We start from the raw sequence: 14,119 nt of genomic DNA on the forward strand, positions 1-14,119 counted from the left end.
GTCCAGGAGAACAACCAGTGTACAAGGATTCATTCTCTCAGTGTATCTAAATCAGCTGGTACCCTATTTATTTCATCTACATTCCTAGCTCCCACAGACGTCGGTGAAAATTTTTCCTTTCATGCCTTAATCCAAATTAATAACAAAGATTGTGAACTATGGATAGCACAATAGTTACAAGAAAATATCTGTCCTGATGAAGGATCTCCATTCAAAATATTAATCTGTCTTTTTTTTCATGTGCCAATGGGTCTGATGTGTTTTCACCATGGTCTATTTATTCAGATTTCAGTTTTAATGTCAGTGAAAATTCCAGCTAACTGCTGCCCCCCCCCACCCCCCCCACCCCCCCCAAAAAGAAACTGAAATACAAAACTGTTAGAAAAGTGACTGACTGATTGTAATGAGGGAATACGTGAAAAAAGACCTAATATTGACCATATTGAGAACTTACAAACCAGTTATTTGCTATACAGGAGAACACCCCATATATTAGACCACAGCCTGATAAAAATAAAAAGGTGTAAAAAGCCCCAGGAGAAATAGCTCAGAGACACAGAATTATGCACTAACTAATCAAAAACCTAGAAAAAACTGTACTCAAACAAGAGCAAACAAGGTAATATTGTTAGCAGTACAAAATTCATAAGGGCGACAAAGGAAAATAGCCATTCCCTCATGACGACAAGTGCCAATGTGCTGGTTAACATCTTCAACTGGATTAAATTCCCTTCAGTCAATTGTACAGTTGGAAAATGAAAAGCTTTTAGCCAGTATAATTGCAAACTCTAGACCAGAAATGGTAATCACCTTTAGACTGGATTTTCATCATGGTGCCAGGAATCAGGAGTTGGGAATTTTCCCGATATCATGATCTCACCTCCATTGTTGTAGTGCTGGTAGGTGAGATTTTCATTTCTTGGAAGGCAGGAAGGCCTGAGGAGGCAGGATGATGCAGAAGCAGCCAAGTTGAAAGGCCCGCCTCTGCTCAAAGAAACATGAGCCCAATTCATCGAGGTATTCAAAATCATGAGGGGGCTGGATGGAAAAACTTCCCATTCATGGAAGGATCAAGAACAGAGAGGGCATGGATTTAAGGTATTTGGCAAAAGAAACAACAGAGACATGAGAAGAAGCATTTTCACACAGCAAGTGGTTAAGATCTTGAATGCATTTCCTGAGAATGTGGTGGAGACACATTCAATTGAAACATTCAAGAGGGAATTGATTATCTAAAAAGGAAAAATGTACTGGCTTACACGGAGAAGGCAAGGGAATGGTACTGGGTGAATTGCTCATTTGGAGAGTCAGCACAGACATGACAGCCCGAGCAGCCTCCTTCTGTATTGTAACAATTCTGTGATTCCGTGGGAATAAAGCCACAATGTTCCATGGTTTGAAACAAACAAAATAAATTTTACTGTACAAAGTCAGAATATCTATCTCATACTCTAACATTCAGAATTAACAGGAGGTAAATATGAATTAACAGATAAACTGGTCAAACGCCACACTGCTAACTAAATGCCAGATGCAACCAAGACAGATCCCAGGAATTTGTCAGCAAACCACCCAGGTGTCACTGACCACTGCGAGTCACAAAATATATCCCGATTATGTATGGTTCCATTTAATCTGATCTTTTATCTTCATTCATCCTCAGTATGCAAAATATTTCAGACTGATCATCTGCCACAGGACCCTGAATGCACTTTTAGAATTTCTCTTTCTACAGGAGAAAACTTTCCCTCAGGAGGGATTTCAACTCTTCACTTTTGGAGATCTAGCCTCAGAATTCCCTCAAAAGCTGCTCCAACTCTGACTGCTTCAACAACTGTTCACCTCCTAATGATTCAATCGTTTCTCCTGAGATTGCACTGAGACCCAGGTTCGAATGCCACAAAGCTGCACTCCCACCTCTAATTACCAGCACAGTTCCAACTCTTTGCAGAGCGCTTTACTAAGCTGACACTGCCCCTGGGTTTCTCTGAACTCCAGTCTCCTGGAAGCAGCTACCCATAAATGGCTCCCAGGGCTTCTTTGAGCCATAACCCTCTCCAGGACGTAACCAGCAACCTTCCACCACCTTCTCAGCTCCCCAAGACTTCACGGGTCCAGAACTGCCTGGAGCCTGCTAACCGCTCCCATGGCTTTTCAGTAAGTTGCAAACAATGAGCTCCTAATTGCAACAGACCACCTCACCCAAACACAGATATACTGAAAACAGAAAACCTTAAGCTCTATCCATCTCCATTAAGATGTAGCCTTCCAGGATTCACTGAATGCTTTTAAACTAATTTAGCTCTAACTCCCAAAATAAAACATCTCTTTGGACAGCTCTTCTTTGTGAACAGTGTAGACACCGTGTCTCCAACTCTCTTAGCTAAGTAAGTCCACGTGCTGTTTCAGGATCTTATCTCTCTAGCTGTAAGCCCCTTCAGTCAACATGGCCCAACTTTTTTTTATAAGTGTAATAGACTCCAAACTGCTTTAGTTAATTTACCCCATTTTTGACAGTTAAACTTTAATTTTCCCAGGACTAAAAATTCTCTCCAAAATATTAACATGAACCATGAACTAGATATGCATCACATAACTTCTAAACAGAAGCACATAGGGTTCCCTATCTGCCCTCTTTGCAGCTCCACTGAAAATAGCTTAAGATGGAAATGGAGGTGGGGCGAGTTCTAAAGGACATAGCTGTTAGACTGGGTCTGCTGCAAGTAGTGAGGGAGCCAACAAGAGGGAAAAACATACTTGACGTCATATCTCACCAACCTGCCCAACGCATCTGTTCATGACAGTATCGATAGGAATAACCATCGCACAGTCCTTGTGGAGACCAAGTCCCATCTTCACATTTACGATACTCTCCATCATGTTGTGTGCCACTACCACCATGCTAATTGGGATAGATTTAAAACAGATTTCGAACAGATCTAGCAACTCAAGACTAGGCATCCATGATGCACTGTGGGCCATCAGCAGCAGCAGAATTGTGCTCAACTACAATCTGTAATCTCATGGTCTGGCATATCTCCCACTCTACCATTAACACAAAGTCAGGGGATCAACCCTGATTCAGTGAAGAGTGCAGGAGGGCATGCCAGCGGCAGCACCAGACATATCTAAAAATGAGGTGTCAACCCAGTGAAGCTACAACACAGAACTACTTACGTGCCAAACGGCAAAAGCAGGGCAAGTGATAGATAGAGTTAAGCAATTTCTCAACCAACAGATCAGATCTATGCTCTGCAGTCCTGCCACATCAAGTCTTGAATGGTAGTGATCAATTAAACAACTCACTGGAGGAGCAAGTTCCACAAATATCTCCATCCTCAATGGAGGAGCCCAGCACTTTAGTGAAAAAGATAAGGCTGAAGCATTCGTAACAATCTTCAGCCAGAAGTGCCGAGTGGATGATCCACCTTGACCTCCTCCTCCGGAGGTGCCTAACATCACAGATGCCAGTCTTCAGCCAATTCGATTCACTCCACATGATAGCAACAGCTGAAGGCACTGGGTGCTATGGGCCCTGACAATATTCCAGAAATAGTACTGAAGACTTCTGCCCCAGAACTTGCCACGCCCCTATCCAAGCTGTTCCAGTGAAGCTACAATACTGGCATCTACCTGGCTATGTGGAAAATTGCCTAAACATGTCCTGTACACAAAAAGCGGGACAAGTCAAATCAGGCCAATTAACGCCCCATCAGGCTACTCTCAATCATCAGTAAAGTGATAGAAGAGGTCTTCAACAGTACTATCAAGCGGCACCTGCTTAGCAATAACCGGCTCACTGACGCCCAGTTTGGGTTCCACCAGGGCCATTCAGTTCCTGAGCTCATTATAGCCTTGGTTCAAGTATGGATAAAAGAGCTGAACTCCAGAGGTGAGGTGAGAGTGACTGCCCTTGACATCAAGGCAGCATTTGACCAAGTGTGGTATCAAAGAGCCCTAGCAAAACTGGAGTAAATGGAAATCAGGGGGAAACCTCTCTGCTGGTTGAAGTCATACCTAGCACAAAGGAAGATGGTTGTGGTTATTGGAGGCCAATCATCTCAGTTCCTGTACATTACTACAGGAGTTCCTCAGGATAGTGTCCTAGGCCCAACCACCTTCAGCTGCTTCATTAATGACCTCCCTTTCATCATAAGGTCAGAAGTGGGAATGTTAACTGATGATTGCACAACGTTCAGCATCATTCGCGACTCCTCAAGTACTGAAGCAGTCCATGGCCAAATGCAGCAAGACTTTGACAATATCCAGGCTGGTGCTGACAAGTGGCAAGTAACATATGCACCACACAAGTGCCAGGCAATGACTATCTTCAACAAGAGAGAATCTAACCATCGCCACTTGACATTCAATCACATTACCATTGCTAAGTCCCCAACTATCAACATCCTGGGGATTACCATTGATGAGAAGCTGGACTAGCCACATAAATACTGTGGTTATAAGAGCAGGTCAGAGGCTAGGAATCCTGTGGCATGTAACTCAGCTCCTGACTCCCCAAAGTTTGTACACCATCTACAAAGCGCAAGTCAGGAGTGTGATGGATTATTCTCCACTTGCTTGGATGAGTGCAGCTTCAACAAAACTCAAGAAGCTTGACCCATCCAGGTCAAAGCAGCCTGCTTGATTGGCACCCCTTCCACAAATATTCATTCCTTCCACCACCAACGAACAATGGCAATAGTGTGTACCATCTACAAGGTGCACTGCAGAAACTCACCAAGGCTCCACTGACAGCACCTTCCAAACCCATGATTGCTGCCATCTAGAAGAACAAGGGCAGCAGACACATGGAAACACCATTACCTGGAAGTTCCCCTCCAAGTCGCTCATTATTCTGACTTGGAAATATATCACTGTTCCTTCGCTGCTGCTGGTTCAACATCCTGGAACGACCTCCTGAACAGCACAATGGGTGTACCTACTGCAGCACTTCAAGAAGGCATCTCACCACCACCTTCTCAAGGGCAATTAAGGATGGGAAATAAATGCTCGGCAAGCCCATTATGCCCACATCCCATAAATGAATTAAAATACATTTTGTAGGTTTTCCTAACTTATATTTTTGTTACAGATTGCAAGAATACTCAGGGTTTTTTGGCTTGGATTTTATGATTATGGTCATACTTATATGGAAATTGTAAATCAATGGGTCTTGATTAGTATTAACACCTTATTTAACTAAGTAGTTAGTTTTATATCTTGGTGTTTCTTTTTAAAGTTCAGGATATAAGTTATATCACAGGGCAGAGAATTTAAATGAGTTAGAGCTTTGAAAAGAAGTAGCAACAGTAATACTCTTAAAATGTACGTGTGCAGCCTATTATATTTATGGTCTGATTTTGTCCATTACGTTAAGTACTATATGGTGTGAAGAATTATTTGGATTTCTAATAACCTGCCTAGTAACTTGAAATGTACAAACACTGCTCAACATTTGGATGTAAAATGTCTCCCTCTTCTGTCAAGAAGTGGCAAGAACTTGAGGCATTTATCAAATACGAATTGAAAAAAATATTTAAGATTAGTTGAATTGATGTTCAGAATTCGCTCAACCTGGATACAATTCGTTCCATAAACAATTTATTAAAGTCACTGAATTTCAAGCCTGAAAAATATCATGGGCCCAAATTATGGGGATTGGTGGCATAGTGTTAATGTCACTAAACTCGTAATCCAGAGGCCCAGGTTCGTGTTCTGATGACAGTTTCAAATGCCACCATGGCTCTTGGGAGAATTTAAATTTAGTTAATAAAATCTGGAATAAAAATCAGTAATGGTGACATAATTGATTGTCATAAAAACCCAACTGGTTCACTAATGTCCTTTAGGGAAGGAAATCCTCCAGCCTTACCTAGCCTGGCCTACATAAGACTCCAGATCCACAATAATGTGGTTGACTTTAACTACCCTCTGAAATGGCCCAGCAAGTCTCTCAGTTCAAGGGCAATTAGGGATGGGCAACAAATGCCAGCCTTGCCAACAATTCCCACATACCATCAAAGAATTTTTTTTTAAATAATTTCACCATTCTAGCAGTTGTGACCAATGGCTTTTTTGTCTTCAATGTACTTGCCTAATTTTCCTCAGAAGAGTTTGAGGTTACTTGATATTACAACATCTCTTGATACACGAGTCCAAAAACCTTATGGTGAAATAATTCTGTTGCATCCAAGATGACCTTGCTCTTCATTCTATCCATGTAGCAAAACTAGGATCACTGACTAATCCTTTACATCCCTTGACTTATTACGAATATCTCCATATCACCATTTCTTCAATGGGTCCAAGCAAAGCTTTTATACTCTATTCTATCCTCTATGTGAATAATTGTCATTCACTTAACTCTACTATGTACCTTTCAAAGTTCAGTTGTACCCTTCAATGTAAAAAGACTTAGATACAGCCAGATCAGTACTTAGTACAATGTCAGGATAATATCCTTTAGTCTACATTCCATCCTCTTTTTATATAATCTAACATTCCAATTGCTTTCTTGGCAATAGCTAATCATTCACATAGGAACAGATCTTCCGTTCTCTGGATGGTCGTACCGCAAAGGTATCCCAGAAGATGCGTTGAGGCCCCTCGGAACTCCCATTGCAAAACTCCGCGAGAATTGCTTGGGAAGTTTCAACTTCCTTCGGGCAATTACCCTGCATCTGGAGCCTTTCAAAACTCTGAGTGAGTTGGAAACTTCATACAGTTCCAACATATTCAACAGAATAGAAGTGCTAGGGTTAAAATCAGTTTTAACTCACGGTAACTATACTACTACCCTACCTCCTCACCCACTTACCTTCTCTCCATAGCTTGTCAGATTGGCTTTGGAACCTTTAAACTTACCAGCATATGGAAGTAGTGCCACAAAAAGGAGGCATGGCATGGCTTCCCCCAATGCACCTGCACTATGAAGGAAAGACTCCAGAAGCAGGTATGCTCCACATTGCTCAAGCAGCACGGTTCAGAGGTCCAGGCAAGAAGTGTGGAGCTCTTGCTCCAAGGTAAGCAAATAGGAGAATAGTGACAATCCCACAGTGCTTGTCACTCCTCAGAACATTCTACCAATGATGTTTTGGAGTATTTATCCACCATGGCTTCTATCAAGGTACCTTCCCTAATGTTTTTGTATTTTCCCACTAATTCTATAATTTCCTGTTTATTTACAACTTAAATGGAACTAACTTTTTCCTTATTTGCTCAAGCTACATCTGTCCAATGGGACCAAGTGCCTCTAAACTATTGCTGCAACCTGTTATAGTTCTTAATTAGATTTGCATAAGCCCTCTTATGGGAAGTGGTACTGAAACAAGTGCACTGTCACCCCATCTCTGCACTTAACTATTTAATCTGGAAATTTAGGCTCCCCTTTTGTGAATCTGCACTTGTTTTAAACTGATTTATCTCTCTAACCAACTTTCTCCTGAAAATTTATTCTGGAGGCCTACATAATATAAATACGGGGTTAACGAAGCCAAAGCTCCCTAGAGCACTTGTGTTTTGTTGTCTTTGTTGGAGAAAAATGCAGTTTTATGTTATACAAGTAATTCATCTCCTTTGGCAGGGCATTACATAATTTCTGGCAGAGTCCTGACATGTAGTCAGCATTAATAGAATCACTGAAGCAGAGTCACTATTTCTTATAATGGCTCAAAATAAGCTCTAGGTATTTTAATGTAAATTTCACAATCTAAGTGATACACTATGGAAGGAGTCATTTGACAAGGAAGTATTCAATGAACGGCATGACACTAGGGAGCTCTGAGGAACAAAGGGACCTTGGCATGTGTGTCCATAGATCTCTGAAGGCAGAGGGGCATGTTAGTGGGGTGATGAAAAAGGCATATGGGACACTTGCCTTTATCAATGGAGGCATAGATTACAAAAGTAGGGAGGTCATGTTGGAGTTGTATAGAACCTTGGTGAGGGCACAGCTGGAGTAGTGTGTGCAGTTCTGGTCGCCACATTATAGGAAGGATGTGATTGCACTGGAGCAGGTGCAGAGGAGATTCACCAGGATGTTGCCTGGGATGAAATATTTATGAAGAGAGATTGGATAGACTTGCATTGTTTTCGTTGGAGCAGAGAAGACTGAGGAGCGACCTGATCGAGGTTTACAAGATTATGAGGGGCATGGACAGGGTGGATAGGGAGCAGCTGTTCCCCTTAGTTTAAGGGTCAGTCACGAGGGGACATAAGTTCAAGGTGAGGCGTAGGAGGTTTGGGGGGGATGTGAGGAAAAATATTTTTACCCAGAGGATGGTGACAGTTGGAATGCACTGCCTGGGAGGGTGGTGGAGGCGGGTTGCCTCACATCCTTTAAAAAGTACCTCGATGAGCACTTCATAACATTCAAGGCTATGGGCCGAATGATGGTAAATGGGATTAGGTAGGTAGGTCAGGTATTTCTCACGTGTCAGTGCAGACTTGATGGGCCAAAGGGCCTCCTTCTGCACTGTGAGATTGTGTGGCAAGTTCCTCGATTGGCTTCAGGTAGCAATCTGGAATAGTTCTCCATTAAAATATGGTTGAAGCCCCACACACAGCAGAATAAAACGTTAGCCAAGTATTCAAATATCTATATGGTACAGGTGGGCCCTTTTGATACCTTTGGCAACAATTTTTTAAATAGTAATCCAGTATCAAAAGCCTGTCGGATGGGAAGTTAAATAATTATACAAACCCATTACTGTCAGAAGTGGAAACAGATGAAAGTTGATGTGCCATGGTAGTCTGGTTCAGAAATATTGAACTCTTATATGGACAAGATTTCTACATAATGGCCCAGTTGACTGAGGGCAAACTACTATTGTTAGTGAAAAATGTTCCCATCAGCACATATAGTTGAATACTTTGAAACAATGTTAATTATGGAAAATAATTGTATGATTACAATAGTGCTATCCATGGAATACTGGAATACCACATCTTCTGCCATCTTAAGCATTTCCTGTATATTTACCTACTGAAAGCCAAATAAAACAATATCTGATCAGAACAATGGCAATAAAATGTTTGGCTTCCTCGGATTCCAAAACATGGAACTGGGATGGAGAAATCAATGCATTAAAAACCTCCACCTGAGTGTGCATTCTTTATTGCCTTTGTCCTCAAACTAGAACTGTAAAAATTATATCTTAGTTTTGTGATTATTAGCCTAAATGGAGTCTACAAAAGTGTTATGCTTCAAATGGCATATATTCATTTCCCAGTGTATGTTCTGGAATCATCAGAAGTAAACTTGAGATAATCTGTACAATAATAATTTAGTAAATAGCAGTAAACATGGATTCAATGGGGAAAGATCACGTCGCCAATTTTCTGGAGAATCTATCTATGGATACTCTTCACAGCAGTGTATTAAACCTTCCAAAAGCTCCTGAAAAAGGTTTATCATGAGTGTGGACCCAGGACAAAGTTTAGAAATGGATTTTAAAAATGCATGGTATATAAACAGCAAGATGAAGGAGTTAGGTCGCAACAGGACCAATATAGTTTCAATAAGTTATATTCAGAAATTAAAAATTTGCAAAGGATGCCAAACTAAGAAGAGCAATTGAATTTTAACTTATATCTTTCCTCCCACGGTTCCTTATTCTTGAGGATCTCTGGCAGTGACTACCTAAGATTTCTCATGCAGATTTATAAACTATTGACTAATTTGATTATGATGATTTTAATTTCTCTCCATGTTACCAGTTCATACAAAGACTACATTTGACATTGGTGTTAGAGAAGCAAAATTTGTAATTCAAATCAAACTACTTTTTAAATGGATTTTTGTCAGAAGCAATTGGAATTTAAATTATTTACATAAATGAGGAAGGTAAGCCTTTAAGATAGAGTCCACTGTGACAATGAAGAATACAAATTGGGTATGAAAAGCAGGTTTTTACGGTTGTCTAACTTGGGATAGTTACAAAAGTAAATGCACATTCAGCTGAAAATCCTTTCATTTGTATCACCATTCTAGAACAGTGTATAAAGCAACCATTCTTATGCCCATATTGTAACAATTGACTCAACAGAAGCTAAACAGGTTGGCTGACAGGACACAAAGTAAATAATGATACAGCTTTATTATAATCCTGAAACCTCAGTAATCACACAACATACACAATGTTGTTAACACAACGAAGGTTTTCTAGAACTTTAATACTGGGTAAAAAAGATGTAACAGTCTTTCCAGGATTTGGGACTACCAAAACCAGACAATAGACTTCATAACAATTATCTAGATACTCTGTACAAATTAAGAAAGGACAGCATGAGGATTAGTTACATCATTTTTGTCTAGGAGACCAGGACAATATCTTGTAATACTAATGGTAAAATTAAGAGTTTTCTAGAAGCTTCAAAATGAAGCTATCACGTTCAGCACAACTTTTAATTATTGTACATCACATGCAAAATTCCCAAATAAATTACCAGTGAGGCTTTAGAGCTGCACTAGATTCCTCTGTATTCTGTTTATAACAGTTGGAATGGAGTTTGATTTTTTAACGATCTTCAGGTAGCTGTGGCATCCATTTTGTCATCCCAAAGTGGTTTATAAAAAAAAACACTGATGTAAGCAGGTCATGGCATAGTAATTATGGTTTTATTTAGTGTGTAATGTACCTTTAAGAATAATATTTGTTAGGCAAGATCACGTGAACTGTAGCAACCAATAAGAGTGTAGCAGAGGCTACCTCAGCAATCAGTGTAGATTTAGGGTTGGAGTTGAAGGCACACGTGTAGTTGCTGCTGAACCTATTGCAAATAAACTTAACGTTTCCATCCAAGAAGTGTCTGCAGATCAACTCTATCATTAATAGCACAAGTCGGCCACCCTGCAACTAATTGGCGATGAGGATAAAACAGGATTGAACAGAAGAAATCAAGTTAAAAATAAATCAGCACTGTACCTCATAATTGTAAGTAGCAAGCTGTTAGAATTTAAGAAGTTACCCTCTCTCAAATGCCACAATTTGAGAGAATTGATCCTTTTGAACCTGCCACACACGTTTGGTCTCAATACATAGAACTCCACACATTTTTTTTTTCAAGCGAACAAGAGTACAGGGGAAGAGGCAAGCGATCCTCTTGAGTACTTGTGGAAGCAAAACTTACAGCTTGATTTGAAGTTTGATGGCACAGTGCCCCAGATTCAAAAAATTTTGATGAACTGTTGGGCCTCTTGAAGGGTCATTTTCAACCAAAGCCCTCAGTCACAATGCAGAGGTTCAGGTTTAATTCATGATATAAAGCCATGGGTGAGATAATTGTGTGCTACGTGGAAAATCTGAAGGAGCTAACGGAACATTGTGAATTCGGTACGACTCTGAGTGACATGCTCAGAGATCATTTAGTGTGCGAATTGAAACAAGATGCTTTTCAGAAAAGATTATTGTCTGAAGTCAATCTGGGTTTCAAGAAGGTATCAGAGATAGTGCATTTCCCATGACCGGTGCTAGAGATTCAGAAGCAATACAGGACATGCAAAATGGCACCATCCTTCACATTTGGCGAGAAACCTCAAATGAAAGGGGCACAAAAAAGTGAGACTCTGTTGAGAAGAGGGAAACAGTCCCTGCTAGCCGAAGAATGAAGAAAAATAACTTAGCAGTAAAATTGAAGAATAATTTTAATAGAGGTGGAAACAATCAGTCTTTTAGCGACTGGCCAATTAAAAAAAGTCGAATGCTACTATTGTCATAGAAATGAACATACGATGAGACAACACAAAGAAAGATTCAAGCAGGCTTGTAAAACAAAGAAGCCCACTGAAATCCACAATGTAGAAAAGCCTGAAACAACAAATTCAGACATTTACTTATTTTTAATCTGAAAGTTGGAAAGACAGAACCAATACTTGTCACAGTGAAGTAAATGGCAAACCTGTTGGAATGGAAGTGGACATGGGAGTTTCCACTACAGTAATTGGGGAACATACCTTCGGATATTTGAATAATGGTGAACATCAATTAAGTTTAGAAGAAACAGGTGCCAAGCTAAAAACATAAATGGGTGAAGACATTCAAGTAAAAGGGATAAGCAGAGTAATTCTCCATTTTGGAAGCCAATTGGCAAAGCTACCAGTGTTAATATTGAGAGGCAGAGGACCAAGCCTTCCAGGGAGAAATTGGCGAAGGGAAATCAACCTTGATTGGCCAGAGATTCCAAAACGAAGCTGGAAGTGTTCCTGTTTTGAAAAAGGAGTGTGTAAGGACTCAACAACCCGAAGAAATACCAGCTGTCTTCAGCCAAAACAGCAGAAGAAACTCGGAGAGACCCTGCTTGATGACAAGAGTTTGAGACAAGGTGAGCAACCTTTGAAGGGAAAAAGAAAACCTGTTGAAAGACCTTCACACACTACAAGATTCCCTTAGGTCAAAGTTTGTACCTCTGGAAAAGTATGAAGATAAACAGAACTTCTCTGAACAAACTGGAGAACAGGCTAGCAGAGAAGACACAACAATGCTCAATTTTCCAGGAGGCAGCAAAAAAAAAAATACAAAAAAGAGATGGAAGAGCTGAAGAATCAGCTAAATGAAGCCTGAGGCTTTGGAAGCAAAAGTCGCAGAATTTTCCAAGAAGCAGACAGATAATGAAATTTTGGGAGAATCAGCCACTGATCTCAGACAAGTTCAGCTTGTATCTGAGAGAAGTCTGGCCAACAGTGAAGTCAAAAAGAAGGCCAAGATTAAAGTCTGCGCTAGAAAGAAGGCGGCAGGTAGAAAGAAGATACAGAAATACTAATAGGGCTTTAATTCTGGCAGCATATGAACACACTTTCATATATAAGTCTGGCAATCAAACCACAAACGCTGATGCCCTTAGTCATTTGCCTTTACAAGAAAATGATGAGCACGTCCCAGTTCTGCAGGAACTTGATTTACTGTTAAATTTCTTAGATTCCTCTCTGGTATGTGTTCGACAGATCAGAGACTGGACAAGTCAGAGCCCAGTCCTATCTCAAATACGAGAACAAGTGCTGCATGGTTGGTCACAGGAGCCTGCATCTGACAAAATGAAACCGTACTTCAACAGGAGACATGAAATACCAGCCAGGAAAGCATCTTATTGTAGGGAGCACGAGTGATAGTTCCTCCAAAGGGAAGGGAGCCACTTTTAATTGAACTACACAGTGCCCATCCAGAAGTTTCTCGAATGAAGACCGTAGCATGCAGCTATGGCGGCCTGGGATGGGTGGCAAAATAGAGAGCTTAGGAAGGCATTGTGTGCAATAACAGCAACTTCAAAAGTTGCTGGCGACAGCTTCGTTACACCCACGGGAGTGGCCAGGTCAACCCTAGGTGCGGTTACACATTGACTATGTTGGACTCTTCCTGGCCACAATGTTTCTGCTTATTGTCGATGCCCATTCAAAATAGTTGGACATATATGAGGCGAAGTCACCAAAGTTGACCACTACAATTGAGAAACAACATTAGAGTTTTGCCATTCATGGACTACCAGGAGCGGGCATTTCCGATAACGGCACAGCATTTACGAGTGCTAAGTTTCAATGGTTTATCAGCCTCAACGGTATCACTTATGTGAAAACTGCACCATACCACCCTTCCTCAAACGGACTGGCCGAAAGGGTGGTTCAAATGTTCAAGGCAGGCACAAAAAAGTTAACTGGTAATTCCTTGCCAACCAAGCTAGCATGCTTTCTTTCTCATCACACGACTACCCCTTACACAACAGGTGTCACATCTATGGAGTTATTGTTAAAACACTGTCTCAAGGCGAGATTGAGCTAATAATGCCAAATATAGAGGGGAAGGGGAAAGGAGTCTGAAAACTAGACACGACTGGCACAGTCACGAGAGGAAATTTACCGTTGGAGAGCCAGTATGTGTGAAAAAAATTTGGGAAGGACCAAAATGGTTACTGGGTGAAGTAAGTGCGGTGATTGAGCCTCTATCTTACCATGTGGAGATGGAAGGCCAGATCATTTGTAAACATGTGGACCATTTAAGGAAGAAAGACACAAATCACCAAGGTACAGTTGCACCAGTGATCATGATCGGATCTGCGTTTCCTGCTGAGGATACTCAATCTAGGACTGATATGTTTGATGTTCCTGTAAGAGTTGAGGATACAGAACTGC

This window comes from Carcharodon carcharias, chromosome 8 (assembly GCF_017639515.1).
Source record: "Carcharodon carcharias isolate sCarCar2 chromosome 8, sCarCar2.pri, whole genome shotgun sequence".
NCBI lineage: Eukaryota > Metazoa > Chordata > Chondrichthyes > Lamniformes > Lamnidae > Carcharodon > Carcharodon carcharias.